This window comes from Trichosurus vulpecula, chromosome 7 (assembly GCF_011100635.1).
Source record: "Trichosurus vulpecula isolate mTriVul1 chromosome 7, mTriVul1.pri, whole genome shotgun sequence".
Classification (NCBI taxonomy): Eukaryota; Metazoa; Chordata; class Mammalia; order Diprotodontia; family Phalangeridae; genus Trichosurus; species Trichosurus vulpecula.
Window position 1 is genome coordinate 183,141,025 of NC_050579.1, and position 6,387 is coordinate 183,147,411.

Here is a 6,387-nt window from a genome sequence, read left to right on the forward strand (position 1 = left end):
TAATTACTTATCTTTTTATCAGTATGTCTCCAACTAAGCTATAGGTTCCTTAAGGGCAAAATTATCATTCTTCTTTGTATACTCCATGGGACTTAATACAGTGTCTTGCAGTTACTAGGTACCTGCCAAATATTTGTTGATTGATTTTCCCCTTCAAACTTGAGTTGCCTACTTGGTTCCATAATTAACATATTTATTAATCAGGATGGGAGGAGATATAATAATTTCCTAAGCATTAGTGACAGGTTTTATGAAAAGGTTAATGCCACTAGGAAATAGGAAAGAAAGGATTTGTATAGTTGGAGAAGCAATGGTCTACATACTTGTAACTTGAGTTGCAATGTTGCAGTCATATTTTTTTGATGTCAAAAAATGTTAATGCATTCATTGGTTTTGCTGATTGATTTTTTCTTTTCTTCTTTTTCTATTTTTATGTATTTTAAAATTTTTATTTATTTATTTTTAGTTCACAACATTCAATTCCACAAGCTTTTGAGTTTTAAATTTTCTCCTCCTCCTTCCCTCCTGTCCCTGACCTCTTTCATCTCCAGTCCATCCTCAACACATAGATTTTAAAAAATTAATATTCTTAAAGCACAAATCTGACCTTGTCATTCCCCTGCTCAAAAAGCTTCAGTGGTTTCCTAGGATAACATACAAACTCCTCACAATCTTACTGCCATCTCTCATTATAAACTGATATCACATCACTTCCCCTCTATACTCTACATTCCAGACAAACTGGCTTACTTATCAATAAGATATTTCATTGCTTGCCTCTATGTCTTTGCATAGGCTTTCCTCTATGCCTGGAGTGCTCTCTTTGCTCAAGAACACCTCACAAAAGCTCCCTTCAAAGCACACTGTCTCCTACAGAGAATCTTTACTAACCTTTCCAGTTAATTGTCTTCCCTCTCCAAAATAATTGTTTTGTATTTATTTGGTGTAGCATATGTGCATACATATATGTATGTAAATATATATATATATATATATATGTGTGTTATACTTAACTGTTGGCATGTTTTCCCTGAAAAGGCTATAAATTCCTGGAGACCAGGGGATGGGTTTTTTCTTTGTATCCCCAGTGCCTAGTATAGTGGCACATACTAGGCACTCTGCAAATGCTCATTGAATTGAACTGACATGTAGCCAAAAGGAAAAACAAGTATAATTTTAGGGTTCAATAAGAAAGCTATCCAGAATGAGAGAGGTCATAGTTCCATTGTACGCTGAAGTACTGTGTTCAATTCTAGACAACATATTTTGGGATAGACTTTGACAAACTGGAGCATTTCCAAAGGACCGGGACCAGGCTGGTATAGGGATGGAGATAATACTATACAAAGATCTGTTTGCATGGGTTCTTAACCTGGGCTCTATGAACTTATATTTTTAACAGTTTGATATTTATGTTCCAATATAATTGATTTCCTTTAAAATTTTATGTATTTTGCTTGGTACATTAAAAATGTCATTCTGGGAATGGATCCATAGGTTTCACTGTACTGTCCAAGGAATCTATAACGCACACAAAAAGATTAAGAACCTTTAAAGGAAATAGAGATGCTTTGCCCCAAGAAAAAATAACTTGGGGTGGGGGGGACGTGGTGATTGTCCTTAAGTATTTGAAGCGTTGTCATATAGAAGAGGAAACACTTATTCTGCTTGATCTCTCAAGGCCGAATTAGACTCTATGCTATGCATGAAAGTTGGGCAGGAGCAGACTCAAATTTAATCTAAAGAAAAACTTCCCAAACAATTGGTGCTGTCCCAAAGCAGAAGAGTGTGACTCTTCAAGAGATGCTCAAGAAGACTAGACCTTCATTTGTAGGTGATGTTGTAAAGAGTATTCCTAATAAGGTACAGGTTGAACTCAATAACTTCTGAGCCTGCTTCTAGCTCTAAGATTCTGTGAAATTTCTAAGGGGGAAAAGACTAGAACAACCCACAGGAAGGAGAGTTTCTCTATGCTCTCTGAAATAAAAGTAATGTAAACAATTATCTTGATAGACTTAGGTATAATAAGAAAAGGATTCAGAAGGAAAAGATAGAGAAGCAGGACAACCCTACAAAGGAATGCAGGAGTTATAAACATAAATGCTAAAATCAAAGCTACTGCTTCTTTCTTTGAAAACATATAGTAATTTTTTCTCTCTTTCTCTCTTTTTTCTTCCTCTTTTTTTTTGGGGGGGGAACATAGTTAATGCAAAAATTCATTTTGCATGACTATTTGTAATGGGTTTTTGTTTTTGTGACAAGTTTTGATTCTCTTGCCTTCTTAGTGGGCAAGGGAGGGGGATAGAGAGATGAAGAAAATTTGGAACTAAAAAAAAAGAGAAATTTTTAAAAAGAAAGAAATATTATCTAAGCAATTCCATTTTTTCCAAGAGGGCTTGAGTAAAGAGAGCTGTTAATTTTGTAATAAATAAAGGATCTCTAACTGAAAAAAAAACACAAAAAACCCATACAAATCATACAAAAACCATAACAAAAAAACCCATACATTCTACTTTCTCCCTGATTAAATGAAAGAAGATAAAGCATCTCTTCCCTTCCATAAATCCAACTAGTGTTCATAGGATCATAGATTCATAGATTTAGACATAGAAGAGACCTCAGTGGTCACCTAGTCCAATCTCCTCCATTTTGCAGATGAGGAAATTGAAATCCAGAGGGGCTATGTGACTATGTGTAATAAAGATCCATGGTTCCGCATATAATCTTTTTTTTTCTGTTCTTTGTATTATATAATGGTAATGTTCATTTTTGTTAATATTTGTCAAGTTCAGAAATAACAAAAAAAATTTTAAAGAAAAGTATTACCTATCTTAGAGTCAGAAGATCTGGGATTGAGTCCTGGATTGGATTTTTTCTAGCTGTCGGCCCAGGCAAATCATTTAGCCTTTCAAATTTTCATTTTCCTCAACTTCAGAATGGGATTCATAATACCTCCACCTTGCAGAGTTGTTCTGATGACAGAGTGCTATAAACTTTACAGTAATATGTAAATGTGAGTTATTGTTATTAGAATCATCTCTGGTTACAACATTTTTAATGTTTGAAGGGCCAGGTGAGGTTAAGGATTTGGTTGGTTCTACAATTTATTAGATGCTACCCTGCCTTCTAGGTATTTATTACCTCCCCAAGGAAGACATTCACTTAGAACATCCTGGTCCTTTATACCTTGTAGGATAATTACTTTAGGTGATTTTTTAAAAATTCACTCTTTGGTTTATCAAAAGATCTCCAGAGTGACAAGATACATTCGTTTGGGGAAAAGAATTAATATATTTATTTTTGTTTGGGGTTAATATTTTGTTTTCACACAGCAAACACTTCCCAGCCAATACTCAAACTACAAAATACAGTACCCGAAAGGATAGTTTATTGGTTATTAAGAGACAGGAAGGATATACCCTTTTCCTTTGATAGTTTGATACTATCATTGATGACTGTAATAGGCCAAAAATGTACTGCCTCTGTATAGTGACTTTATTTACATTGTTGTAGTTATTATTATTAAATGCTTTTTTGATTCTTTTTAACATTTTATTATTGCCTGTTATATGCCATAATCATTCCCCCTTAGCCACTCTTTCCTTGCAACGAACATTTAAGTAATGCCCATCAACTGTCTGACACTTTATACCAAATTCCATGTTCATAGTATTCACCTCTCTATTAAGAAAAGTAGTACATTGATTTATGATGAGCATGGTGATCAAGGGTTGTGTGTTTCTTTTTGCTACTCACTGGAAGGGCCTGCTCGACATACTCCCTTCCCAGCTCAGCTGATGAAATCATAGGAGCAAGTAACAGAGATAACAAGGTATTACCTAACATGTTAAATGAAGTATTTACCTTGTGGTATCCCTCCCATTCCTTCAATCCTTTGCAAAACATGAAGTTTTCTTTGATGGAAGTAAATGATAGCTTGCCATTGGCTAGCCAAAGATTAGCCATGTCCCTGGTGGACTTTAAAAAGCCAGCCTTCCAGCTGTGGAGACAAATAGTTGAAGTAGAAAAGCTTTGTGGCTTAGCAGCAAAGAGAAGAGCCTTATATGGTGGAAGAACCCAACTCTAGAAAGGGAGTTGGTCTTTTTCTTTCTCCTTGTACCGCTCTTTAACCGAGCACAGTGTGGAAGATTTCCCTCTCTTCCTCTCCCCATCCCCCATCAGCTATGGCCTCTTCTAGTGGAGCTATTTACCTAGTAGGAGATAGTGCACCCAACAGTGAGCAGACCCAAAGAGTCTAGGAGAAAATGAAGGAAGGAAGCTTTGAGAAGTGTGACCCTTGGCAGAAGAGAAGAACCAGATGGGGATTCAAGAAAGAATTAGCCTTGGCATTCAGGAGGCAAGTTGCAGAGAGGAAAAACCTGGGAAGCCCATCAGAGACACTGCACCCAGTGAGAAGTAACATGAAGACACCATGAGAAGGCAAAGGACATTGGGGCCCTTTAATACCAGAGACGTGTGTTGCCTTGACCACATGCGTAGGTACCTGTGTTCTATACACATGTGACTTACCACCAGTATACTCCAGGTAGCCTACCCCTTTCCCAAAGCTGTATTTGTGGGAGAGTGTACTCCAGGTTTATTGAGGGAATGTTTTATAGCTGCTATTCTTACTATGTAATCTTAGTAATTGTCTTTGCTTTGAGCTAATTGTGTCTCCTAGCTGACTATTAAAAGTAAAAAATAACAATTAGGTCTTGTGAGCTAAAGCTTTAGTAGTTCAGAACCACAGAGTGCCTTGAACCTGAGTAGCTAGTAGTCACCTCCTGCTTGGACTGAACCGGTGAGTTCCAAATTAGGAAAGTGCAGGTGCTACACTACTAGCCAAAAAAATTATTTAAAACATTTGCTGATTATATTTTTAAATTAAAATTTTTACCAATTCCAACCATTCTGGAAAGCAATGAACAATTATGAGAGAAAAGTTACTAAACTTCATACCCCTTAACCAAGGAATCTCACTGCTAGGTTTATATCCAAAGGAAGTCAAAGACAAAAGGAAAAGTTCTATATATATGCCAAAATATAAATAGCTGCACTTTTGTGGTAGAAAAAAATAGAAACAAAGTTGGCAGTCCTCAACCAGAAAATGGCCAAATTATGGTATGTGGATGTAATGGAATATTATTGCACCATATTAAAAGATGTCTATAAAAAATTCAGAGAGACCTGGTAAAACATATGATCTGATGCAGGAAAAGTAAGAAGAATCAAGAGCAAAGAAGAATTTAAAAAGGGGGGAGGAAACATGGAAAAACACAAGTGCTCCGATCAATATGGTGGCCAGTCATGATTTAAGAGGGTTGATAGTGAATTGTGCCTTGCTCAGTAGAAAATGAGATATAAGTTGTCAGACATGGCCACTGTGTTGATTTGTTTTGCTTAGCTGAATTGTGTTGCAAGAAATGGTTTTAAGTTCTATGTGAAGGTATATGTAGAATCTACATTGGATTACATGTCATCTTGGGGAGTAGGGGGGAGGAGAGGGAGGGAGAGAAAATTTAGAACCCAAAAACTTGTGGAACTGAGTGTTGTAAACTAAAAATAAAAAATAAATTTATTTTAAAAAAAAGAAATGATTTTAGGGTGTGAAAGAGAGTGGTGAGGCGGCAGTCATTGGGAAGTAAAAATGATATAAAAAAATCAATAAAATATTTTTTAAACAGCAAGCAAAATGAGTGCCCAATTGTTTGGGAAATGTTTCAATATGTGGTGGCATATGAATGTTATTGAACCTTAAGAAACAAAAAAATATGAGGAATTCAGAGAAATGGGAAGATTTGTATTAACTGGCACAATGAAAAAAGCAGAGCCAGGAGAACATCATACATGACTATAAAATATAAATAAAAACACCATGAGGAGGCAACTGAACTCTGAATAAATGCAAGGGCTAATACTGAATCCAGAGCTCAGATGACCACGGATGCTGAATGCACCAGCTACAGACAGACACAGTTGCTGGGTTGATTTGTTTTGTCTGACTGTTTTTCTTTGTTATAAGCAAAGATTTGGGGGGTGAGTGGGAAGGATATGCAGAACAATAATGGAAATGTTAAAAGCATAAAGCTATTCATTTTTTAAAAAATGGACCATTTGAAATAAACCCTACCCCAAAGTGCTTTTTAAAATATCTCTCCTAACTCTTAGACAAGTATTCAATACTTACTTGTTTAATCAGTACTGTTTGATATTATTTAATCAATTAAGCACTATAGTTGTTCAATCTATACTAATTCATGTGCCACTTGTTCCAAAATTGTGGCCCCCACTCTTCCGAAGATTCCCCACACAAACTCATTCATTCTACTTTCTGGGTACTTTAAATACTATTTCATCTTTCCAAAGTACAGGGTTTGTCCTCACTTC